Genomic DNA, 27,821 nt, shown 5'->3' on the forward strand with positions numbered 1-27,821 from the left:
TATCTATCTATCTATCTATCTATCTATCAATCTATCTCATATCTATCTATCTATCTATCTATCTATCTATCTCATATCTATCTATCTATCTATCTATCTCATATCTATCTATCTATCTCATATCTATCTATCTATCTATCTCATATCTATCTATCATATTTATCTATCTATCTATCTCATATCTATCTATCTATCTCATATCTATCTATCTCATATCTATCTATCTATCTATCTCATATCTATCTATCTCATAACTATCTATCTGTCTGTCTCATATCTATCTATCTATCTATCTCATATCTATCTATCTATCTATCTATCTATCTCATATCTATCTATCTATCTATCTATCTATCTATCTATCTATCTATCTATCTCATATCTATCTATCTATCTATCTCATATCTATCTATCTATCTCATATCTATCTATCATATTTATCTATCTATCTATCTCATATCTATCTATCTCATATCTATCTATCTGTCTGTCTCATATCTATCTATCTATCTATCTATCTATCTTTCTATCTATCTATCTATCTCCTATCTATCTATCTATCTATCTCATATCTATCTATCTCATATCTATCTATCTCATATCTATCTATCTATCTATCTATCTATCTCATATCTATCTATCATATTTATCTATCTATCCGTCTCATATCTCATATTTCTCTCTCTCTCTCTCTCTCTACTATTACATACTTTGTCGACTCATATAATCATCAGTGCCGTTGATTTATACCCATATCTATTACGGTAATCCAGGATTGACTGGGCCTAAGAGATACTAGATGCTGGATTATTAGGCCTCATGTCCATGGGATAATTTTTATTTTAAATCCGCAGCGTTTTTACCGCACACGGATCCGCGCCCCATAGGGATGCATTGGACACCCGCAGGTAGTTAAATACCTGTGGATGTCATTTTTTCCGTCAGGCGCGGATCCGCGTGTGGGAAAAAAAATGGACATGCTCCATTTTCGTGCGGGTCTCCCACGGGGACGGCTCCCGCAGGCTTCTATTGAAGCCTATGAAAGCCGTCCGGATCTGCGGAACACCCATACCAGAATTAAGCTCACCTGCTCCGGACGATGCGGATCTTCCTTCCTTCGCGGCCGGATCTTCTATCTTCAGCCCAGCGGATGTGCCCGGCGCATGCGCGCGGCACGTTGCCGGCGTGCCAATCACATCCGCCGGGCCGAAGGAAGAAGATCCGGCCACAAAGGAAAGAAGATCCGCATCGTCCGCAGCAGGTGAGTTTATTCTGATTTTTAGGCCTCATGTCCGCGGGGCAGGAGGGACCCGCTACGGATTCTACATGAAGAATCCGCGGCGGGCCTGATTTTCCCCGTGGACATGAGGCCTTAATCCTCTTCTAAATGCATGCAGTATAAAATATCATTGTTAGTCCCACATTTGGTTTTATGTTTAGGGGATGAATGTCATTGGTGTTATTTCCCCTAGGTTTCCAAGAGATCAAAAATATTGGCGGTAGCATCAACCATTTTGCGCCATAATTCCTAAGTACAAAAGTCACAACTTTTGAAAAAATTGCAAAATTGCAATTTTTTTACTGACCTGTGTTGAGTTTGCCATTTTTTACCTGGGCTTGGCTTTGCTATAATAGGCATGGCCCTGTACATTTACTATAAGATTTATAGAAACTGGCATGAATTATAGTCAAAACCTACGCCAATTTATAACTGGTTCAGATATTAAAGTTTGTCACCCGCTCTCCGTAAACCCCTTTTCCTTTATGACATGTGGGATGGGTTTGAGCCAAGACTGCTTCACACCCGATGGGTGCTAGCTGTTTCTGACAGCTCACATCCTGACCAAGTAAACTATCATACTGAAGGGGTTACCCCCCTCCAGACTCACCACAAGCTCCCCATGATGAGATTGCAGGGTGTTCATGGTTGCCATGGCAGCCTTGTACCCAGTAAAGGCTTGCAGGCCTCCCATGTATACTATTTGATCATATAAAGCCCTGCCCATGGCAGGGCCAGATCACCGCGGACATCATGGAGGGCAAAGGTCAGTATTTTCAGTTGCCCTCATGGGTCTGATCCACGAGGGCAGCTGAAACTTTAACCTTTTTAGACTTTTTTTTTTTACTTTTCCGTAATCACTGTTATCCAATGGATAACGGCGATCACGGGCTCGGGGACCGGCCACCGTGGTCCCCGGCGAGGTCTCCTGCCTACCAGCTACCTTCAGTATCCGGGAGCCAGGAGATTTCAAATTTCCTGAGCCTCCTGGCCTTCTGTAATGACGTCTGGCGCGTATGGGCAGAACACAGTTGTCAGGTCCTGAAGGACCAGATTGCTTCAGGACATTGTGGAGGACGGGGTGAGCATCCACAGCTGTCCTCATGGATCCAATCCATGACGGCAGCTGAAACTAACTTTTTAAAACTTTTTTACACTTTAATATTATCAAGTGACAGGGTCTTTCTGCGGCCCACCATGACAGCTCCGGGTTGTCGGCTACCTCCGGGAACCAGCAGCATGGAGCTGTCACGTCCTCAGACCAAGTGGCTTTAATTCTAGGAGGAAGCATGTCCCACCCCTTCCCATTGCAAACACCGGAGTGGAGAGAGAGGCAGAGAGCCGGTAAGGAGGATGGAAGGAGGGAACCGCTCAGATAGAAGCATATATCGGCCGGCCGTGAAAACGCCAGCAGATATACGCTCGTGTAAATAAGCCCTAAAGCATTAATTATCTTGCACGTTGAATGTTGTCAGAAAAATAAATATACAATAACAGAATTGTGCTTTTTTAGTCACGCCGGCTCCAAGAAAAAAAGTCATATGATATTGATAGAAAGATATGGCGGACAGAAGATGGCGACAGAAAATAATTTTACTTTTTTCCAAAAGATTTATTTTTTAAAAAAGTAGTACAGCAAAAAAAATAAATCGTACATTTGGTATCGTCATAAAAAACAATATTCCCGCCCAGATGGCAGAATTGCCTTTCTTTTCAATTTTGCTACACTTAGAAATTTTAAAATGTTTTTCAGAACATTATTGTTATGTCCGTTCGGCAGACTAAAGCGCCACACCTCAGTACGGACGCATGATTGTGTCCTTTTAAATCCGCAAACACTCACACAGCATTTGCACTCACAACTTGCACCTCTCCAGGCTAAGATGGAAGGACCTCTGCCCCTTACTAATCAGGGAAAGTGGGGAACTTCTTCCTAAAAGCAGGGTAATCATCCTGATAAGGTCGGCCCCACTGTCTTCATCTGGGACCTAGCTATCCCTGACCAGGAACCCGGAGAGAAACACGAAACACTCAGAACATGACAAAACACTGTTGACACACAGAACATAGAACAGGACTGCACATGTATGGCCACCTGCACAGACATATCAGACACGTCAATGTTCACACCAACATACACCAATATACAATATATAACGGGAACCCCATCCAGAGCTCACATGCATACAGATGGTCAACCACTGCCAGTCTAAGTGTCCTCACACTAGGCGAATAGAGAGTCAGCCACCATGCTGACATAGGGAGCAGTGTCAGGCATCACCCATCTAACACACCTATAAGACATCAGATGTCTGGAGACTGCACCTGCCCAGGAAAGGGAGAAACCTGCGGGCTCATGCAACTGCGCGGTCACCGTACCACACAATGCACAATGCACGCATCCCAGAACGCAAGGAGGGGAGGTGTCCAGACCGTCTTCAGGAGAAAAGAGAGGGACACTACAGACAAGCATGCACACACCAGGTCTGAGTGGGATAAACACAGAGATACAATAAAGATAAATAAAAGAGTCACAAGTTTTTGAAAATGGGGAGGAAAAAATAAAAATGGAAAAAAAGGGGGTTGAAGATGTAAAAAAAGATCTACTGTATAAACATAGTAGCGTTGTAATGGTACTGACTAATGGAACAAAGTTAATATATCTTTTTTATCACAGCATGAATGCCACCAAGCTCTTTGTAAAATGTCATATTTGCACTTTTTTCAGTTTTACCCTCCTTAAAGTTTTCCTATACTTTATGTGGTGCATTAAATGATATCATTAAAAAGTATGACACGTCCCGCAAGAAAAACAATGTCCTCATACGGCTATGATGATGTAAAAATAAAAAAGTTATATCTTTTGGAACGCAGTGACAGGAAAAAAAAACAAAAACCAGAAAAAAGATAGTAGGTAGTCAAAGAGTTAAAAGAAAGGATACCAGTGATGTCACCTTACATTTCCCATGTTACAGACATGATGCTATATACTTATCCGGCTAATACCCCTCACCAGTGATATCTGGGGTGGAGTACTGATCACCGGGATAGAGCGCTCGCTGGACTTCCTGACATTTATCCTTCTGACGAACACTATAGACAGCCTCGGGCTGCTAACAGAAAACAGTAGAGCATATTTCCCTGTACCGCTAATGGAGAGAACATAAGTAGAGCTTGGGTCAGAGTCAGGAGCCCAGTTTGACTGTATGAACAGCACTTAAGTGGCTGCAATAGTGTTGCTAATAGTCCATAATAGCCCTCTCCACAGAGACCCCTATGTGTCTCTGCATGTGCGTCCCGCCTCCCCGTACATACGTGCCCTCTACAAGCCCGTATACATTTTTCATTAGGACCCTGCTCACTGTCTGCAGTACATGACATTCTAGCGGTAGGCCTCCAGGTTAACATGACAAACGTAAGATGAATCAACTAGTGTGCATGGCCGAGCGTCCAACCGTGCTCAGGAACCACTTAGGCGTTATGGCGATTCCAGATCATTCGCAGCATTAATGTTTTCCTGCGGGAAAGAAAATCAGAGCGACTTTGCAAAAAATGTAACTGAATTTGATTTTTTGGGATGCTTGCAATATATTTATGGCCACCATTAAAGTTCCCCACAGGGTCGTCACGCAACTTTCTGAGACATCTAACTAAGCAGATTTACATTCAATACAGGAAAGATCCTGAGGGGCAGCAAGGCCGTACCGAGAGTAAATGACGGGGCCCGCACCGAGAGCAAATGACGGGGCCGTACCGAGAGCAAATGACGGGGCCGTACCGAGAGCAAATGACGGGGCCGTACCGAGAGCAAATGAGGGGGCCGTACCGAGAGCAAATGACGGGGCCGTACCGAAAGCAAATGACGGGGTCGTACCGAGAGCAAATGACGGGCCGTACCGAGAGCAAATGACGGGCCATACCGAGAGCAAATGACGGGCCGTACCGAGAGCAAATGACAGGGCCGTACCGAGAGCACATAACGGGGCCGTACCGAGAGCACATAACGGGGCCGTACCGAGAGCAAATGACGGGGCCGTACCGAGAGCAAATGACAAGGCCGTACCGAGAGTAAATGACGGGGCCGTACCGAGAGCAAATGACAGGGCCGTACCGAGAGCAAATGACGGGGCCGTACCGAGAGCAAATGACGGGGCCGTACCGAGAGCAAATGACAAGGCCGTACCGAGAGTAAATGACGGGGCCGTACCGAGAGCAAATGACAGGGCCGTACCGAGAGCAAATGACAGGGCCGTACCAAGAGCAAATGACGGGGCCGTATCGAGAGCGAATGACGGGGCCGTACCGAGAGCAAATGACGGGGCCGTACCGAGAGCAAATGACGGGGCCGTACCGAGAGCAAATGACAAGGCCGTACCGAGAGTAAATGACGGGGCCGTACCGAGAGCAAATGACAGGGCCGTACCGAGAGCAAATGACAGGGCCGTACCAAGAGCAAATGACGGGGCCGTATCGAGAGCGAATGACGGGGCCGTACCGAGAGCAAATGACGGGGCCGTACCGAGAGCAAATGAGGGGGCCGTACCGAGAGCAAATGACGGGGCCGTACCGAGAGCAAATGACGGGGTCGTACCGAGAGCACATAACGGGGCCGTACCGAGAGCAAATGACGGGGCCGTACCGAGAGCAAATGACGGGGTCGTACCGAGAGCACATAACGGGGCCGTACCGAGAGCAAATGACGGGGCCGTACCGAGAGCAAATGACAAGGCCGTACCGAGAGTAAATGACGGGGCCGTACCGAGAGCAAATGACAGGGCCGTACCGAGAGCAAATGACAGGGCCGTACCGAGAGCAAATGACGGGGCCGTACCGAGAGCAAATGACGGGGCCGTATCGAGAGCGAATGACGGGGCCGTACCGAGAGCGAATGACGGGGCCGTACCGAGAGCGAATGACGGGGCCGTAGCGAGAGCGAATGACGGGGCCGTATCGAGAGCGAATGACGGGGCCGTACCGAGAGCAAATGACGGGGCCGTACCGAGAGCAAATGAGGGGCCGTACCGAGAGCAAATGACGGGGCCGTACCGAGAGCAAATGACGGGGTCGTACCGAGAGCAAATGACGGGGTCGTACCGAGAGCAAATGACGGGGCCGTACCGAGAGCAAATGACAGGGCCGCACCGAGAGCAAATGACGGGGCCGTATCGAGAGCAAATGACGGGGCCGTATCGAGAGCGAATGACGGGGCCGTATCGAGAGCGAATGACGGGGCCGTACCGAGAGCGAATGACGGGGCCGTACCGAGAGCAAATGATGGGGCCGTACCGAGAGCAAATGATGGGGCCCGCTCCGAGAGCAAATGACGGGGGCCATACCGAAAGCAAATGACGGAACCGCACCGAGAGCAAATGACGGGGCCGTACCGAGAGCAAATGACGGGGCCGTACCGAGAGCAAATGACAGGGGCCGTACCGAGAGCAAATGACGGGGCCGTGCTGAGAGCACATAACGGAGCTATACCGAAAGCAAATGATGGGGCCGTACCGAGAGCAAATGACAAGGCCGTACCGAGAGCAAATGACAGGGCTGTACGGAGAGCAAATGACGGGCCGTACCGAGAGCAAATGACAGGGCCGTACCGAGAGCAAATGACGGGGCCGTATCGAGAGCGAATGACGGGGCCGTATCGAGAGCGAATGACGGGGCCGTATCGAGAGCGAATGACAGGGGCCGTACCGAGAGCAAATGACGGGGTTGTACCGAGAGCAAATGACGGGGGCCGTACCGAGAGCAAATGATGGGGCCGTACCGAGAGCAAATGACGGGGGCCATACCGAAAGCAAATGACGGAACCACACCGAAAGCAAATAACGGGGCCGTACCGAGAGCAAATGACGGGGGCCGTACCGAGAGCAAATGACGGGGCCGTGCTGAAAGCACATAACAGGGCCGTACCGTACCGAGAGCAAATGATGGGGCCGTACCGAGAGCAAATGACGGGGGACATACCGAGAGCACATAACGGGGCCGTACCGAGAGCAAATGATGGGGCCGTACTGAGAGCAAATGACAAGGTCGTACCGAGAGCACATAACGGGGCCGTACCAAGAGCAAATGATGGGGCCGTACCGAGAGCAAATGACAGGGCCGTGCCAAAAGCAAATGACGGGGGCCGTACCAAGACCAAATGACGGGGGCCGTGCTGAGAGCACATAACGGGGCTTTACCGAAAGCAAATGACGGGGCCGTACCGCGAGCAAATGACGGGGCCGTACCGCGAGCAAATGATGGGGCCGTACCGAGAGCAAATGACAGGGCCGTACCGAGAGCAAATGACAGGGCCGTACCGAGAGCACATAACGGGGCCGTACCGAGAGCAAATGACAAGGCCGTACCGAGAGTAAATGACGGGGCCGTACCGAGAGCAAATGTAGTTTGTAGTATTATAGTAGTTCTATTCTTGTACATAGGGGGCAGTATTATGGTAGTTCTATTCTTGTACATAGGGGGCAGTATTATAGTAGTTCTATTCTTGTACATAGGGGGCAGTATTATAGTAGTTATATTCTTGTACATAGGAGGCAGTATTATAGTAGTTATATTCTTGTACATAGGGGCAGTATTATAGTAGTTATATTCTTGTACACAGGGGGCAGTATTATAGTAGTTATATTCTTGTACATAGGGGGTAGTATTATAGTAGTTATATTCTTGTACATAGGGGGCAGTATTATAGTAGTTATATTCTTGTTCCTAGGAGGCAGTATTATAGTAGTTATATTCTTGTTCCTAGGGGGCAGTACTACAGTAGTTATATTCTTGTACATAGGGGGAAGTATTATAGTAGTTATATTCTTGTTCCTAGGGGGCAGTATTATAGGGGTTATATTCTTGTACGTAGGGGGCAGTATTATAGTAGTTATATTCTTGTTCCTAGGGGGCAGTATTATAGGGGTTATATTCTTGTACATAGGAGGCAGTATTATAGTAGTTATATTGTTGTACATAGGGAGCAGTATTATAGTAGTTATATTCTTGTACATAGGTGGTAGTATTATAGTAGTTCTATTCTTGTACATAGGGAGCAGTATTATAGTAGTTATATTCTTGTACATAGGGGGTAGTATTATAGTAGTTCTATTCTTGTACATAGGGGGCAGTATTATAGTAGTTATATTCTTGTACATAGGGAGCAGTATTAGAGTAGTTATATTCTTGTACATAGGGAGCAGTATTATAGTAGTTATATTCTTGTACATAGGGGGCAGTATTATAGTAGTTATATTCTTGTACATAGGGGGCAGTATTATAGTAGTTATATTCTTGTACATAGGAGGCAGTATTATAGTAGTTATATTCTTGTACATAGGGGGTAGTATTATAGTAGTTCTATTCTTGTACATAGGGAGCAGTATTATAGTAGTTATATTCTTGTACATAGGGGGCAGTATTAGAGTAGTTATATTCTTGTACATAGGGGCAGTATTATAGTAGTTATATTCTTGTACATAGGGGGCAGTATTATAGTAGTTATATTCTTGTACATAGGGGGCAGTATTATAGTAGTTATATTCTTGTACACAGGGGCAGTATTATAGTAGTTATATTCTTGTACATAGGAGCAGTATTATAGTAGTTATATTCTTCTACATAGGAGGCAGTATTATAGTAGTTATATTCTTGTACATAGGGGGCAGTATTATAGTAGTTATATTCTTGTACATAGGGGGTAGTATTATAGTAGTTATATTCTTGTACATAGGGGGCAGTATTATAGTAGTTATATTCTTGTACATAGGGGGCAGTATTATAGTAGTTATATTCTTGTACATAGGGGGCAGTATTATAGAAGTCATATTCTTGTACATAGGGGGCAGTATTATAGTAGTTATATTCTTGTACATAGGGGGTAGTATTATAATAGTTATATTCTTGTACATAGGGGGCAGTATTATAGTAGTTATATTCTTGTATATAGGGGGGCAGTATTATAGTAGTTATATTCTTGTACATAGGGGGCAGTATTATAGTAGTTATATTCTTGTACATAGGGGCAGTATTATAGTAGTTATATTCTTGTACATAGGGGGCAGTATTATAGTAGTATATTCTTGTACACAGGGGAGCAGTATTATAGTAGTTATATTCTTGTACATAGGGGGCAGTATTATAGTTGTTATATTCTTGTACAGAGGAGGCAGTATTATAGTAGTTATATTCTTGTACATAGGAGGTAGTATTATAGTAGTTATATTCTTGTACATAGGGGGCAGTATTATAGTAGTTATATTCTTGTACATAGGAGGCAGTATTATAGTAGTTATATTCTTGTACATAGGGGGCAGTATTATAGTAGTTATATTCTTGTACATAGGAGGCAGTATTATAGTAGTTATTTTCTTGTACATAGGGGGCAGTATTATAGTAAATATTACAAAAAAAGGTTTTTGAATAGCAAAACACTCAGCACAGCTTCACAAACCCCTTCAATATAGCATCATTTTGGCTCCCATTGATGACATTTCCTGACAATGACTCGTTGGTATGTGACCTTTACTTTGCCACCAAGATATCTCCGGACGTCTGTGGATCAAACAGCATTGCAATTCTACAAGTAACATAGCGGGTACATTAATACCATAGGCACTCACATTTATAGTTGTACATAAAATGTCCTATAGGGATTGAGATTATTATTCCTTTTTACAGGTTGTCTGATTATGAACTACTGATGACCTTTTTCTGAGGATAATCCATCACCAGTAAATTGTCGGGAGGTCCGTTGTCCGGCCCTTTGTTGATCAGCTGTTTGTCAGGCTGGTGCACTCATGTACTGAACTCAATTTTGCAGAAAGAAGACTGCTCTGTTCTTACTGTAGTGGCCAGGCTTGAACTACAAGCCAAGTTCCCATTAAAGGCCTTAGTCAGATGGGCGTTTTTTTCGCGCGATTTGCGCATGCGCATGAGATTCGCGCATATATAGAACCAATAGTTCGCAATGGTATCGGTCACATGTCCGCTTTTTATGCGGATATGCGATAAATTATAGGACACGACAATTCACAGATCGCGCCTATCTGCGTTCGGCGTTTTATGTGCGCGCCAAAATCATTTACTGCAGCTAGCTGCGTTTTTTTCGCCGGCCAGTCTAAGTTTCATGCGCATTTTGATGCGCACGGCGATTTTTCTCCGGTCAGACGGGCGTTTTGCTGCGACGATTAACGCGGCTAGGTGCAGATTTTTCGCCCCTGGTCACGCAATTTGCGCATCCGTCATGCGATCCGCAAATCGCGTGAAAAAACGCCCGTCTGACTAAGGCCTAAGAATGGAGGTGTCTGTTTCATGCAGAACGTAGCGCAGTACACAAGTACACTGGCCTGGCAAACAGTTAATCAAGAGGAAGTTCCAGGCAATGGACACCCGACAATCTACTAGTGATTAGTTATTCTGAGAGTAGCCCCTCAGTATCAATAGTTTACAATGGAAAACAGTTAAACGCCCTCACTACTTATTCAGGGACATCAGGGATTTAATCATTAACTTGTTCACTGCCCTATATCACTAGGGATGGTAACTTTTAGCCCCCTCACCACCCTAGATCACTGGAGAATTTACTATTAACGCATTTACTAGCGTAGACCTCCGGGGAGGTTGATGTTGAACCCCCTAATATTGTTGACCAGTGATAACCCTCTTTGTTCCATAATGTTTCTATTAACCCTTTGACCAAGTAGTTTTCAGTTAACCCCTTTATTGCCCTAGTCCACCAAGTTATCCTCCTTCTCTGTGCTATTTAAATCTATAAGTTTTTATAATCAATCCCATTATTGTTCTAGACCAGAAGAGTGTAACGGTTTCAGGCACTGGGTTGGAGCCCCAGGTGTGGTAGCCGCAGGTCTGAAGAGTATTTAGGGAAGAGCCAGGAGTCAGCAACTGGAGGTCTTAGTATCACAGTACAAATGGAGGAGGCAGGCAGCGTAGTCAGAAGGGAAGCCAGAGGTCGGTATCAGAAGGTCTCAGTTGAATAGTAGAAGAGCAGACAGTAATGGAGCTGATCATGGCTTGGAGTACAATTATCATGCAGGGATGGAGAAAGCTTTTATAGAAAGTCTCAGTTATCCTGACTAGAGTGCAGGAGGTTGTGGGTTTGAGCCCTGACAAAGGGACTGAATCATCAACCTTTTTTTTACTTGGAAATATCAAGGATTTAACCATTAAACCCATTCACTGCCTTAAATCATAAAGGATGTTAACCTAAACCCTTTCACAACCCAAGACCTCTAGGGATATTACCATTAACCTCCCCCCTCATAACCATTTACCAACCATAACATCCAGATTTAGCAGTATATTGAGAATTGAAATGCAGTATTATGTCATCTCTATATGGCAGTATTTTTGTAGGACTTATAAGGTAGTATTATGTGGTCTCTTTTTAATTAAATGCTATGTGAATTCTGTACATTACTGGGCCATTATATGGTGAAATTATGCTGCTGTATTATGTGCCAACTATCTGGCAGTATTACGTGGGCTTTTAAAAGAAACTATTATTTTCATACTGCATATTATTTGAGTATTAAATAGTGAAATTATGTAGGCTGTATATAGCTGTATTATTTATGCCGTATATGGCAGCTTTCTAAAGGCTATATATTGTATAAAGCTATTATTTATTACTTGGACACTGAATGGCACTTTTGTTTAAAGTGGTTTTCCAGGACTGAACTATTGATGACATTTCCTCAGGACTGGGATGTTTCTTCAGATGAACTGGAACACTACAGATCAGCTGATCACTAGACCACTGCACCAGTGTTCAAAGCCTATGTGTTGCTGAAAAAACATAACTCTGTAAACACTGCAGTGACTGATGATGGTATTGCGAGCATGGTTCCCTGATGTGAAATGTGTCTGCAATACCATCCTGTCCACCGCAGTGTATATGTAGCTGTGCATTTTTGGCAACACATTGGCTATGTACAGTCCAACCATCAGCTGATCGGTGGGTGTCCTGCATGGCGGACCCCTGCTGATAAAACTGCTGATGACAAGTCTTGGAATAGCTGTTTAAGCATTGAATAGCAGTTATGCGTGAAGAATACATGTGGGTACTAGATAATACTATTACAGTATTTGGATATTTTGTGCAGAATTATTATACATTGTAGGGCGGTATTAATTTATGTATGCAGCTTATACATGATAAGAACTGTCTAAAAGGTGAGAGTGGGGACCCTACTGTGCTTGTTTCCCAGGGTCCCTTGCCATGACTATATATATATATATATATATATATATATATACGGTATATATATATATATATATATATATATATATATATATATACACATATATATATTACACACAAACTGTACGTTACAGAAAAAACTGATAAACTGATTACAACAAATTTGAAGAACCGGGGGCGCTACTAACACCCAATATTAATACACACCTAAACTTCATTGGCGTGTTCTCTGTGGCAGATATAAAAGAGGCAAAGGACAACCTCGGGCGCCGGTAGAGAAGAAAAATTTTGTTGCAAACTGGAACATTTATTCTTGTTCCGGCTCCACCGACAACAGATCGGAGAGTCAAGGAAGGGGAATGTGCCAGGAAAGCTGGAAATAAATTGCCACTCTGTGCCGCAGCTTACTGAGATCTATATACGACAGGGCTGTTGACGCGTTTCACTGATTTTCAATACAGATGAATTTGCAGGTTTGCTCTAAGCTTTCATATTATATGAGCTGATATTGGATGGAATCAAATTTATGCAGTGTATAAAGTTGACGTGAAAAATTGTCTCTGTCTGCAGGATGCACTGAGAATACAAATTCAGGAAGCGTCACGTTTAAAGTGCGCATTATGAGATAAGTGAGACTTACGGGAGTTCGCTTAAATGTATTTTTACGAAAATATGGTTAATGGTAGTAAGAGGTAAGTCCATTCCCCATGAGCCTCCCTGCACCCTCCCGGCCCTCAGTAGAGTGACAATTCTGCCTTGATCTGAGTCAAGGAGCGTGTTGCCACATACCACCACAATGGGTGTAAGGAAATATATAGCAACCGGGCGTCAGATATGGCTCAGCTATTCAGTTCACAGCTGGATCGGCACTGGCAGCCTTTGTTATCAATCAATATGTAACCATTAACCCTTTCCAATCCACTGTCTGACGTCTAAAGACATTCTCGATTGAAGGCTGTACAGCTCCGATGTTGGAAGACGTCCTGCAGGGTATTCTTACTGTAGTTTACTGGCCGCTCTGTTGTCCGGGGGACCGCTCCAGCATGTCCCATACCGCAGTACTGGCTCTAGCCAGCAGATGGCGCCATTGTATAATGGCAGAAATAGAAAGCCCCCTAGGCAACCCTGAATCCAAAATTGGATTGCAAAGAGTTAAGTGTTAACCCAGTGAAGATCAAGATACTTAGTTGTCAATTATATTGGAATGAAAGGCTATAGACCCCTATGCAGCCATGAGAGGTCCCAGTGACAGCCTGAACAAGGCCAAGCTCTGTAAACGCATTGTATTAAATAGCTTGTACTGATCCTATAGCGCAAAAGTTATTTTCGTGTACATAGGGGGCAGCATTATGGTACATACGCACGGAACGTCCGGCTTCAGGCTGCGGAATCCCGCATGGAATCCGTTCTTTGCCGCGGCCGGCGAACCTGAATACCTGTGATTCTCTGCGTTCTCTGTACTGCAGATGATCCGCACGTCTCGCTGCTGCTTTCCCATGACAGTTGTGTGAGGGTCGCGGATCGGATGGCTTCAGTTAACTTAAATAGAAGCCATGCACGCGGAATCCGCGCAAAAAGTGAGCATGCTGCAATTTTTCATCCACAAGCAGAAACCACAATTGGTTTCAACTCATGAGCATGAAGAATCACTTTTCTTCAGAATGCTATGGATGTGCTTTGCTGCAGAAACCGGAGGCAGACGCCGGCAACAGATTCCACAATTCAAATCCCTACGTGTGTATGAAGCCTTATTGTAGTTATATTCTTGTACATAGGGGGCAGTATTATAGTAGTTATATTCTTGTACATAGGGGGCAGTATTATAGTAGTTATATTCTTGTACATAGGGGGCAGTATTACAGTAGTTATATTCTTGTACATAGGGGGTGGTATTATAGTAGTTATATTCTTGTACATAGGGGGCAGTATTATAGTAGTTATATTCTTGTACATAGGAGCAGTATTATAGTAGTTATATTCTTGTACATAGGAGCAGTATTATAGTAGTTATATTCTTGTACATAGAGGGCAGTATTATAGTAGTTATATTCTTGTACATAGGGGGCAGTATTATAGTAGTTATATTCTTGTACATAGGGGGCAGTACTATAGTAGTTATATTCTTGTACATAGGGAGCAGTATTATAGTAGTTATATTCTTGTACATAGGGGGCAGTATTATAGTAGTTATATTCTTGTACATAGGGGGCAGTATTATTATTAGTTATATTCTTGTACATAGGGGGCAGTATTATAGTAGTTATATTCTTGTACATAGGGGGCAGTATTATAGTAGTTATATTCTTGTACATAGGGGGCAGTATTATAGTAGTTATATTCTTGTACATAGGGGGCAGTATTATTATTAGTTATATTCTTGTACATAGGGGGCAGTATTATAGTAGTTATATTCTTGTACATAGGGGGCAGTATTATAGTAGTTATATTCTTGTACATAGGGGGCAGTATTATAGTAGTTATATTCTTGTACATAGGGGGCAGTATTATAGTAGTTATATTCTTGTACATAGGGGGCAGTATTATAGTAGTTATATTCTTGCACATAGGGGCAGTATTATAGTAGTTATATTCTTGTACATAGGGGGCAGTATTATAGTAGTTATATTCTTGTACATAGGGGGCAGTATTATAGTAGTTATATTCTTGTACATGGGGGGCAGTATTATAGTAGTTATATTCTAGTACATAGGGGGCAGTATTATAGTAGTTATATTCTAGTACATAGGGAGCAGTATTATAGTAGTTATATTCTAGTACATAGGGAGCAGTATTATAGTAGTTATATTCTTGTACATAGGGGGCAGTATTATAGTAGTTATATTCTTGTACATAGGGGGCAGTATTATAGTAGTTATATTCTTGTACATAGGAGCAGTATTATAGTAGTTATATTCTTGTACATAGGGGGCAGTATTATAGTAGTTATATTCTTGTACATAGGGGGCAGTATTACAGTAGTTATATTCTTGTACATAGGGGGTGGTATTATAGTAGTTATATTCTTGTACATAGGGGGCAGTATTATAGTAGTTATATTCTTGTACATAGGAGCAGTATTATAGTAGTTATATTCTTGTACATAGGAGCAGTATTATAGTAGTTATATTCTTGTACATAGAGGGCAGTATTATAGTAGTTATATTCTTGTACATAGGGGGCAGTATTATAGTAGTTATATTCTTGTACATAGGGGGCAGTACTATAGTAGTTATATTCTTGTACATAGGGAGCAGTATTATAGTAGTTATATTCTTGTACATAGGGGGCAGTATTATAGTAGTTATATTCTTGTACATAGGAGCAGTATTATAGTAGTTATATTCTTGTTCATAGGGGGCAGTATTATAGTAGTTATATTCTTGTACATAGGAGCAGTATTATAGTAGGTATATTCTTGTACATAGGGGGCAGTATTATAGTAGTTATATTCTTGTACATAGGAGCAGTATTATAGTAGTTATATTCTTGTACATAGGAGCAGTATTATAGTAGTTATATTCTTGTACATAGGGGGCAGTGTTATAGTAGTTATATTCTTGTACATAGGGGGCAGTATTATAGTAGTTATATTCTTGCACATAAGGGGCAGTATTACAGTAGTTATATTCTTGTACATGGGAAGCAGTATTATAGTAGTTATATTCTTGTACATAGGAAGCAGTATTATAGTAGTTATAGTCTTGTACATAGGAGGCAGTATTATAGTAGTTATATTCTTGTACATAGGGAGCAGTATTATAGTAGTTATATTCTAGTACATAGGGAGCAGTATTATAGTAGTTATATTCTTGCACATAGGGGCAGTATTATAGTAGTTATATTCTTGTACATAGGGGGCAGTATTATAGTAGTTATATTCTTGTACATAGGGGGCAGTATTATAGTAGTTATATTCTTGTACATGGGGGGCAGTATTATAGTAGTTATATTCTAGTACATGGGGGGCAGTATTATAGTAGTTATATTCTAGTACATAGGGAGCAGTATTATAGTAGTTATATTCTAGTACATAGGGAGCAGTATTATAGTAGTTATATTCTTGTACATAGGGGGCAGTATTATAGTAGTTATATTCTTGTACATAGGGGGCAGTATTATAGTAGTTATATTCTTGTACATAGGAGCAGTATTATAGTAGTTATATTCTTGTACATAGGGGGCAGTATTATAGTAGTTATATTCTTGTACATAGGAGCAGTATTATAGTAGTTATATTCTTGTACATAGGAGCAGTATTATAGTAGTTATATTCTTGTACATAGAGGGCAGTATTATAGTAGTTATATTCTTGTACATAGGGGGCAGTATTATAGTAGTTATATTCTTGTACATAGGGGGCAGTACTATAGTAGTTATATTCTTATACATAGGGAGCAGTATTATAGTAGTTATATTCTTGTACATAGGGGGCAGTATTATAGTAGTTATATTCTTGTACATAGGAGCAGTATTATAGTAGTTATATTCTTGTTCATAGGGGGCAGTATTATAGTAGTTATATTCTTGTACATAGGAGCAGTATTATAGTAGGTATATTCTTGTACATAGGGGGCAGTATTATAGTAGTTATATTCTTGTACATAGGAGCAGTATTATAGTAGTTATATTCTTGTACATAGGAGCAGTATTATAGTAGTTATATTCTTGTATATAGGGGGCAGTGTTATAGTAGTTATATTCTTGTACATAGGGGGCAGTATTATAGTAGTTATATTCTTGCACATAAGGGGCAGTATTACAGTAGTTATATTCTTGTACATGGGAAGCAGTATTATAGTAGTTATATTCTTGTACATAGGAAGCAGTATTATAGTAGTTATAGTCTTGTACATAGGAGGCAGTATTATAGTAGTTATATTCTTGTACATAGGGAGCAGTATTATAGTAGTTATATTCTAGTACATAGGGAGCAGTATTATAGTAGTTATATTCTTGCACATAGGGGCAGTATTATAGTAGTTATATTCTTGTACATAGGGGGCAGTATTATAGTAGTTATATTCTTGTACATAGGGGGCAGTATTATAGTAGTTATATTCTTGTACATGGGGGGCAGTATTATAGTAGTTATATTCTAGTACATAGGGGGCAGTATTATAGTAGTTATATTCTTGTACATAGGGGCAGTATTATAGTAGTTATATTCTAGTACATAGGGAGCAGTATTATAGTAGTTATATTCTAGTACATAGGGAGCAGTATTATAGTAGTTATATTCTTGTACATTGGGGGGCAGTATTATAGGAGTTATATTCTTGTACATAGGGGGCAGTATTATAGTAGTTATATTCTTGTACATAGGGGGCAGTATTATAGGAGTTATATTCTTGTACATAGGGGGCAGTATTATAGTAGTTATATTCTTGTACATAGGGGGCAGTATTATAGTAGTTATATTCTTGTACATAGGGAGCAGTATTATAGTAGTTATATTCTTGTACATATGGGCAGTATTATAGTAGTTATATCCTTGTACATAGGAGGCAGTATTATAGTAGTTATATTCTTGTACATACAGAGCAGTATTATAGTAGTTATATTCTTGTACATATGGGCAGTATTATAGTAGTTATATTCTTGTACATAGGGGCAGTATTATAGTAGTTATATTCTTGTACATAGGGCAGTATTATAGTAGTTATATTCTTGTACATAGGGGGCAGTATTATAGTAGTTATATTCTTGTACATAGGGGCAGTATTATAGTAGTTATATTCTTGTACATAGGGGGCAGTATTATAGTAGTTATATTCTTGTACATAGGAGGCAGTATTATAGTAGTTATATTCTTGTACATAGGAGGCAGTATTATAGTAGTTATATTCTTGTACACAGGGGGCAGTATTATAGTATTTATATTCTTGTACATAGGAGGCAGTATTATAGTAGTTATATTCTTGTACATAGGGGGCAGTATTATAGTAGTTATATTCTTGTACATAGGAGGCAGTATTATAGTAGTTATATTCTTGTACATAGGAGGCAGTATTATAGTAGTTATATTCTTGTACACAGGGGGCAGTATTATAGTATTTATATTCTTGTACATAGGAGGCAGTATTATAGTAGTTATATTCTTGTACATAGGGGGCAGTATTATAGTAGTTATATTCTTGTTTTGTGCATTTAATCTATAAATTAATCCATTAAAATTACAAACTAGGACACATTTTAATTTGATATTTGGTTTCAGGGTTTTGGAGTGACTTAAAAACACATGGAAAATTGCAGGATGTGCTTTTTTTATGAAAAAGCTAGAAAGGAGGAGAAGGACATTTCAGGGAGAGGGAGGAGAATTCAGACATAATGGTGGTGGAAATATAGATACAGAAAATGTTATGAGGTCGCAGAAGTATTCAGAACCACCGCTGTGCTAATTGTTTCTCCAGAGTGCAACAAAAAGTCATTTTCTCGCCATTTTCAACATGTGAATTGTACTGTAACTGCTTTGTGAGGCGTCAATGTAGCTTTTAGCGTAGTAGAAAAAAAATTCAGGAATAAAATATATTATTACGGCAAAATTATCAAGTTACCCATATTGTCACTATTGGTGGGCAACAAGGTATCCTCACGTAACCTCACTTATTAGCATGTTTATTGCACTTTGTTTGCCTCTGATTGTTAGAAATAGTCTTTGTTCTGCTGGCTAACCTTCCTAGGCTTTATATATATACTGGTACTCGTGCAGTACATAGAGATTGGATACACCATTTGTATTGAGGGCGAGGTATGACGATGTCGGCATCTGATGTTTAATGTGTATGGTGCTGTTTGTATTTCTGTTAGTAAAGATATTCTGTAATCTGGCCCCGCGTGTCTTCTGCATCTCTCGCTCGGAGTGCAAGGTGATCGCTCAACTTTTGAGCGATCACCTCGCGCTGTAAATGGACACAACGATTATCGCTCAAAAGACTCGTGAATTGAAAGTGAATGGAGAGCTGGTGCATTTTTTTCGACCAGTGCTACATTTAGGCCGCCTGCAGATGGCCGGGTTGGATCCTGCTGCGAGAATTCTCACAGCGGGATCTGACCCGAGCGCCTGCAGAGAGCAGCGTGGCACTCACCCGCCCCCGCAGCTCTGGTTCTTCCATGTGCCGGCTGTCGGGCAGCCGGCGCATGCGCAGACCAGAGCCGGCGGTCGGGGAGTGAGATTTCTGTGCGGGTCTTTCCGAGCCCCGCACAGAAATAGAGCATGTCGCGACTTGTTTGCGCGGCCAAATCACGGCCGTCTGCCTAGGATTGCATTTGCTAACAGAATCATATGGCAGCTTCCACAGGCGGAAATTCCGCGGGAAATCCCGCCGCGGAATTTCCACCCTTCTGCAGGCGGCCTTAGTCTCCTTCTCACTGCAGGGGATGAGGTGGACGGGGACACAGGACACTTGTTGTTGATATCGGCCGAGGGTCTCAGTCCTGGCATAACCCCTTTAATGACATTGGCTTTATGTTTGGGGTTGTTATCCTGCTACTGCAAAGATTTGAAGACAATCGGTCCCCTTCTATTTTTGAAAAAATACTAAATTTGCAGTTTTCCCAGTCCTGCCTAAAACATTTACACAATACTGTAAATGAGGTCACTTTTGTAATTCCTACCTCTTAGAAACCTTGTGGCCAAGTTTAAAATCCCAAATGCCTCTCTTTTTAAAACATGTTTTCTCCAGTCAACCGGCCAATCCGGAAGACAGGAGAAACATGTTTAAATAGAGATGGGTCAGGGAGGATATTGTTTCTCCTTAAAGGGGTTCTGTTATTCAAAAAAAAATCTATACTTAACTCTTCCATCCCCCATCAGTCTATTTACCAGATGTTCATCTCCCCTATCTCCTCCTGTGAAGAGAGGGGAGGGGGTCACTTCACCTCCAGCCGCCTCATTCTTCTGCTTCCTATGAGGTTACATACATTGCCGGCAGTCTTCTTCCTGACAGCCAATGTACATTACGTCACAGCTCACAGGGCAGCAGGGGGAGTGCCGATCTACTTCATTGATTGCTCATGCGAGCTGTCTCTGAAATAGATTGGCATTCCTTTCTAGCCAGTGAACGCTACAGTACAGGGACGTGACCTTCACTGACCCGGCCAGGAAGAATGTGAGCAATGCCAGCTTCATAACAAGCCGTGCAGGATGCAGTGAGCTGACTCAGGGCACCGCAGGAGCTCATCTAGGAGAAGATGTGGTAAGGAGACTGTGGGGTAAAAATTAGGTGAGTATAGAATTTTTTTTTTTTTATGACAAAAGGCCTTTAAGGAGAGCACCTAGAAGGTGTGAGTAGACTCATAAGGCCATCCTTGCTCCTCTGGGAAATATGCAAATGGCAAGATGGAACAATAGCTCTACAGCGCCACCTATTGGATGGCAGCATTCCTTCAAGTCAATGTTAGACCTTTTAACAAGTCTTGTAAACAATGACTGCTTTTAATTCACAGTTACTGTTACAAGGCTTCTTTAAAGGTCTGACACTGACTTGCAGGAATGATGCCTTCCATTAGGTGGTGCTGTAGAGCTATTATTGCACCTCTTCATTTAAATAAAGAGGTATTTTGGATTTTGAACTTGGTCACTAGTAGAGATGAGTGAGCACCCAAATGCTCGGGTCCGCGTTATTCGAGTCAAGCTTTTCGTAAAATTCAAGAGCTCTACTCGAGTAACGAACCCCATTGACTACAATGGGAGACTCGAGCATTTTTGTATGTGGAACGCAGGGTCACAAGCTTTTTTTTTTTTCTTGGTTCGTCTCTCTCTCTCTCTCTCTCCCCCTTCTCCTTCTCCTTCCCCTTCCTGCCAGACCAAAAATTTTCAAATGACGCGCGCTGCATCACGGTGGGGAGGGGCCAAAACAGGCACGTCACAGCAGGGAGGAGCCAAAAGCTGCAGTGGGGTCGATCACAATTTGATGCTCGTTCGAGTAACGAGCACCATCAAGTACGCTAATGCTCGAACGAACATCAAGCTCGACAGAGTACGTTCGCTCAACTCTAGTCACTAGGCTTCCAGGGGTATGAATTACAAAAGTGGCCTCATTTATATCTATTAAATATCAGGCTTTTTTCACCTATTTGTTACTTCGTATTCAAAATGCAGTGGTATATTTGTTGAATGTAATTTATTGGGGATCTGCCTCTATGCAAATTGAGTTAGTAGGATTGGTCTATTGTTTTAAATGGGATTCAGTCTTATAAGTACCTATGCTGTGAAAAAAGCCTTGGTGGCTCGAAACGCGTAGGAGTGCACTCCGTGTATTCCTGGCTGACAGTATTGGCTTGGTGAGCTCCCATTTCAAGTACTCCTATATGTGGAATGTGACTGATTCTGTACATGGGAGCATGCGGCTGGCATTTTACCATACATGAGTATTAATACGTCACCTGTGAAACTATATTAACTTAATGAGCTGCCTGGGATCTGGAGCCCCTCCCACGTTTCCTGTCCCTCTCCTCATCAACATGGATAGAATCGATAGGAGATATACTAGGGAAAAAAAATACTTAAAAATCCAAAAAGGACTGAAAAAACCCAAATCTCTATGTAGTATTTGTTCTTCACTTGTTATTTTCACGCTGGCTGATTGGTTTCACCAAAATGCTGACAAAGCGAAATATTTAAATTTAACTCATCATCGTAAATGTCCCTTAATTACAAAGCCGATAACTTCCCATTGACCTTTCAGCCGAAAAATAATTTACTCTTTCCAAGACTTGGAGGAATTAACTCGCCTGGTGACCGCTTCAGCCCCATTCTGGTTGTATAGAGTCAAACGCAAAATTGTTCTTCGTTGACCAAAGATTTTCTAATTTAGCGTCTTTAGCGGCGATAATTACATTGTTTTGTTATTTTCTCTACGTGATTTTTTTTCTTACCCTTAAAGTATCACCTTGAAGCGTTGATGAGAATTTTAACACTTCCCGTAAATGAGTTCTGCGCCACCTGCTGGTAGAAAAACAAATAAACATCCCAATCGCAGTTAAAAAATGTTAGTGGAGAATTTAGTGCTCATTAAAATCTAATCAATGGCAGCTAACATTTACAGAGGAGGATTGGCTTAGCTTGTGGCATTAGGAGCCAGGACAATGAACGATGCTTCTGCTTACCAAGAGGCTCTGCAGGAGGTGGCGCTACGTGACACTACATTAATGGACAACCCCCCCTTCCCTCCCGAAAAAAAAAAAGAAAGTGATAAAGCTCAGTAATATGCTTATCTTAGACCTTGGGTCATTACAGTGTGTGCAGGTTGTCATCCAGCTCACACATAACAGTGCAGTGCAGATTTGACCCGCAGCTCCAATGCGCCCTGAAGTAGTGACCATTAGTGGGCAGCACTGAATAACTTTTACCCATGCAGTAATATAGATAGATAGATAGATAGATAGATAGATAGATAGATAGATAGATAGATAGATAGATAGATAGATAGATAGATAGATAGATAGATAGATAGATAGATAGATAGATAGATAGATAGATAGATAGATATATGGATGCAGATATAGACTGGGGGGGGGGTGATTGTCCCCCCCCTTAGGTTCGCCTGACCAGATCATGTTTTCACTCCATGCAGCAGCGTCTGATCTGGTGGAGCTACATGAATCATCCTCCTCCTGGCTCTGGCTCCTCCCCTCTATGCTCTTCTGTCAGTCCATTGCCACCATGTAGCACAATCACTTAGTTCTGCTATTGTATTTATGTCATGTGCATTGTTCTGGGGAAATATTTGTTATGAACTTGGTTCTGGTATTGTACCAATGTATTGACCTTCGTTCTGGTGCTGTATTCATTGTTATGAGCGTGGCTCTGCACTGTAATTATGTACTGAGCTTGGTTCTGGTGCTGTAATTATGTACTGAGCTTGGTTCTGGTGCTGTAATTATGTACTGAGCTTGGTTTTGGGTCAGTATTTATGTTATAAGTTTGGTTCTGGTGCTGTATTTATGTATTGAGCTGCCACTTTAGGCTGCCTGTCCACGGGCGTTGCTATATCCCACGGCGGGTCTCCGCCGCCCAGGAGCAGGAGCCAGCAGACGGATAGGCTCACTGCGGAGAATCACGACAATTCGGACGCAAGCGGAGAATCGCAATGATTCTCCACTCATGGACAGGGGGGCTGCGCTTTCTATAGCATTGCTATGGAAGGCATGCATTGCGTTCCCTGCAGCTGGATTATCGCCGCGGGGAATGCAATCCAAGAACGCCCGTGGACAGGCAGGATTAGTGCTGCCAGTGATGCTACCCACAGTAATGAGTCCCCCTTAGTGTTCTCATGGCCTTTAGTTTCTCTAGTGATATTCCTGAGTGCCTCCAACTCATAATAAAGAAGGAACACTGACAACCCTGTTCCGACATTAGAATTGCCCCCTCAGGTCTCCTCCGAGCCCCGCTGTCTGTGGCACAGCAGGAGCCATGATATTACTGCATCACGTCAGCCTGTTCCACGCCACTGGTAGAGTGAATGATGGAGCAGCGACCTGCTTCACCAAAGGATGTGACTGTATCCGAACACTTAGTATGTCTCCCAGGACAGCGGGAGACCACCTAAAATCTGGGACTGTCCCACTGGATCTGAGATTATTGGGATGCAGGGTCAGGGTTAGAGATGAGCGAGCATTGCCCTTAGTGAGTACCTGATTTGGCTGCCGGCGGCGGGCAGGGAGCGGCAAGGGAGAGCGGGGAGGAACGGAGGGGAGATCTCTCTCTCCCTCTCCCCCCCCCCCCCCCCCCCGCTCCCCCCTGCTCACCGCCGCAACTCACCTGTCACCTGCACCGGCAGCTGAACCTTTTCTTCCGAGCAGGGAGATACTCGCTAAGGGCAATGCTCGATCGAGCAATTGTTCTTAGCGAGTATGCTCGCTCATCTCTAGTGGTGCTATATTTCCTGGTACAGCTACACCAAAGTCACTTGTTTCTGACTCTGACAACCCGGGCAGATTTGGTATACGTTGCCCTCATGCCACTTATTATTTGCCTTCTAGATCTCTCTTGTAACTCCACCCATGTGGGCAGCCCACAGACTACTTACACAAGCCTTTCTTTGTACTCTCATCAGCAAGTTTCCTTAGTGTGTCACACTACTATATATATATATAGTATATATATATACTCCCCAGTGACAAGTGGGACACGTAACACTCCCACATCCTTGCCACTCACTTCCTGCTTCCCCAGAATCTTGATATCCCTTCCTTTCTCAAAATAGAAATTCTCCCACTCCATTTGTCAGTTCATATAAATTCAGCAGGGGGCGACAATGAGCACAGTACAGAAGAAAGCTCCTCCCACTGCAGGTAGAACATACAATCTGTGCTCCGCCTCCTCTACTTTCCTGCAAGCAGGCGGCTCGACGAGGGTCCCATGTTGTTCAAGTAACCCTGTATGTCTTCAATATCAGTTTGTCACTTTTCTACCTTAACAAAGTATGTGCCCCCCGGAGACTCGCCTGGTTATTGCTGCTGCAGATCCAGGTAAGCGCGGAGTGAAAACAAAAAGTATTTAGCAAAATGAATTTTCCTCCCCATTTAGCTCAGTTTGGTTTACGGTGCCGCTGACGGTAATAACACTTGTGACGGGAGTATACACTTTATTATTTCACAACGCAATAAAGGTAATTTTTCCCATGTTTTCCTTGTAACAGACCCGCTGTAGGGACTCATCCCGCCTGGTTTCATTTAATGACTTGCATCTATGTGCAGCAGAATGCTACTTTTCCTGTTCGCTAGCTGTAAACCTTAAAGGGGTTCTCCTTTTTGACAATATCTACTTATTGAAAGGGTCCCTTGATAATTAGCTGATCCTAAAGCCCCCCTTCTGAGACCTTCAGCAATCATCAGTAATCTATGGGAAACCAGACAGAGTTTAATTTCCCTGTAGCGCCCCCAGTGGGAAAAAGAAGCATTACACAGTGCTCATTCAAATCAATGTCTTATCTGTGTAATGCAGGACAGGATAATCCTCCAGAGAGAAAGTCATTCTTTTTGTAGCCGCTCGTCACTCTGGCTAACAGATGAGGATCGGAAACTGAGGACCCCCTCTATTAAAGGGGTTGCCCGGTTGTAAATGATTGATTTACCTATTCTTATGACAGACTATCAGTAATAGATCAGCGGGGGTCTGCCGCCTGCAACTCCCACGATCAGCTCTTCATGGCTGTTGCTAGTCTGTGGAAATTAAAGTTAAGGGAAATTTGGACACACACTGGCAGAATACAGAACAGGCAGTGTTGTCATGGGGCAGAAACGCAAAAGAGCTAACATGGTGTTTCATATACACTATGTTGACAAAAGTATTGAGACTCACATAGAAGATGATGAAATTCGATTTTACTCTCATTTTTCAGTATGGTGACCGCAGTAACCCTCCGCGACCGCTTTCTACCAAATCCCCGTAGATGTATTAAGAGATTTGCCTCCGTCCCTCGAGGAGCTTCAGATAGTGATGCCGGGATGATATAGGGGTTCACTTACTTTTGCACTTTATCAAGTTGTGACCCCTTTACTTTTCCTATTTAGGACCTAAAGAATGGCTGTGCCAAATTTTAAGTTAGAGAGGATTGGTGGGGTCCCAATACGTTTGTCAGCATAGTATCACTGTTGTAATACCCCTTTAATGATGGCGGTCATATCTCCTGATGTCTTTTTTAGTTAATACTTGTATTGAACATCTTGTTTCGAACTCCACACCCTTCCCCTATTGGATGCTACCATTTTCCTCATGACTAGAGTGTATCCATATATAGACAGACAATGTCAGCACTGATTGGTCGGAGTGTAGGGACACGCCCCAGTGACAAGAAGAATGGGAGTTGGCAATTTATTCATACTATTCCAGGAGGAATAAAAGAAGATCACAATGCAAAACTGTCAGAATGGATGAGCCAGAAGTGTTGCTTATGAAAAGTTGACACTTGCAAGAACAAACATTGGGGGTCACAGAACGATGACCTCTTAGGATACTCCACCCCTTTGATGATCTACTAAACAGATCAGTCCAATGGAAAACAAGAGGAATGGTTAATTAACTCAGCCCATTACATGTATTCAGCAGTCAATAATTAAGTAATGACACTGTGCATGCCTTGGCAAATTTTTGTATGTTAGGCCCTGCCCCTTTTATACTAAGCCACGCCCTTTGTGTCCTGCAACATTTTGCCAGTTAGTGACTCCTTGACATTAATAATGCCCCTACTCAATTATAATGCCACTCTGTAAAACTTCCCCACTCATGTCCGACTCAGAAATAATGCCCCGCCTACCCTGCTGTAATAGTGCCCCTGTGTGCCCCCAAGTAATAATGTTCTTGCTCAATAATGCCCCTTTTTATGCCAATCAGAGGCTGCATCGTCATTGCTCTGAATTCCTGGCATCATGGTGCCCAAGATGTGAGCGCTGATGCAAGGAGTTCAGAACGATGATGCTGCAGCCTCTGATTGGCTGCAGTGGTGAAGTGACAGCCGATGCCATCATCCTCCACAGTAAGAACCCAGGAGCTCGGTAGGTGTGTGGCGCTGGATGGCGCTGAGGACAGGTAAGGACAGCTCCTTTTCTTTTTTTAACACAGCTGGAACCATAGAGAAAATGTCTATGGGTAACTAGACAACTCCTTTTAAGGCGCTCCCACTAGTACATATCAGCACAGACACCGTTGTGTACCATTACAATACTTCGTCATATTCTTAAAGAGACAGTACAATAATTACAGAATTTGTAATAAATTTTATATTGTAATAATTGCAATTTCTTTCATATACCCCCCCCCCCCCCCCCTCATGCCAAAAAGTCTCCTGGGCCTGGGCCCTAAAAAGTTGAACTAAAGTGATTTACTTTACCTAAGTATTGTAATAGCCATATAAAGGCTTGTCTGAGTTACAGAGTAGACACACGTCCCAGCTGCGGGGATCACAGGATCGGCAGGGATCAAACGGGTGAGTTTATCTTATTTTATAACATTCCAAGCTGTTAAAAAAATCATTTTTGTGCCAGTCCGAATCCTAAAATGGGTGAGAGGTGATAAAATACCAGAAGATGCTATACTCACCAGGACAATCGCTCTGATACTGCTGCTCCGACCCCCAGCAGGCTTTGTTTATAGTATCGAAGCAATGATGTGCCTGGTGAGGCGAGGGGATATGTGAACTTAATACGCCTAATCCGTCCACATTTAGGGCAAGCCCAATACTCCTTAGCAGCAGAAGGATACGGCGGCACTCACCCGATCCTGCCGAGGTTCTTTATGGTCCCGAAGCATAAAGTTTATAAGTTGTTTACAGAAACGGAGGATCACGACCGCCAGTAAGGCAGCAGCTGTTTTGCGTTACCCACGCTTCA

General features: G+C 42.7%; 1 protein-coding gene across 8 annotated transcripts in view; it reads right to left on the bottom strand.

The window, feature by feature from the left end:
* TMEM178B (transmembrane protein 178B) overlaps positions 1 to 27,821 on the bottom strand; it is a 331,523-nt gene extending 303,702 nt beyond the window's left edge. Inside the window, exons 1-3 of one of the 8 annotated variants that reach the window (XM_066590287.1) lie at positions 27,706 to 27,821; positions 27,532 to 27,604; positions 22,368 to 22,434 (exon numbers count right to left, since the gene is read on the bottom strand). The gene's annotated coding sequence lies outside the window, so the exon portion shown is untranslated. Of the gene's footprint in view, positions 1 to 22,367; positions 22,438 to 25,567; positions 25,656 to 27,531 lie in introns of all 8 variants that reach the window. The other 7 variants (XM_066590285.1, XM_066590284.1, XM_066590289.1 and 4 more) reach the window with 7 other exon arrangements.

Source organism: Eleutherodactylus coqui, chromosome 2 (genome assembly GCF_035609145.1).
Source record: "Eleutherodactylus coqui strain aEleCoq1 chromosome 2, aEleCoq1.hap1, whole genome shotgun sequence".
In the NCBI taxonomy this organism is placed as follows: domain Eukaryota; kingdom Metazoa; phylum Chordata; class Amphibia; order Anura; family Eleutherodactylidae; genus Eleutherodactylus; species Eleutherodactylus coqui.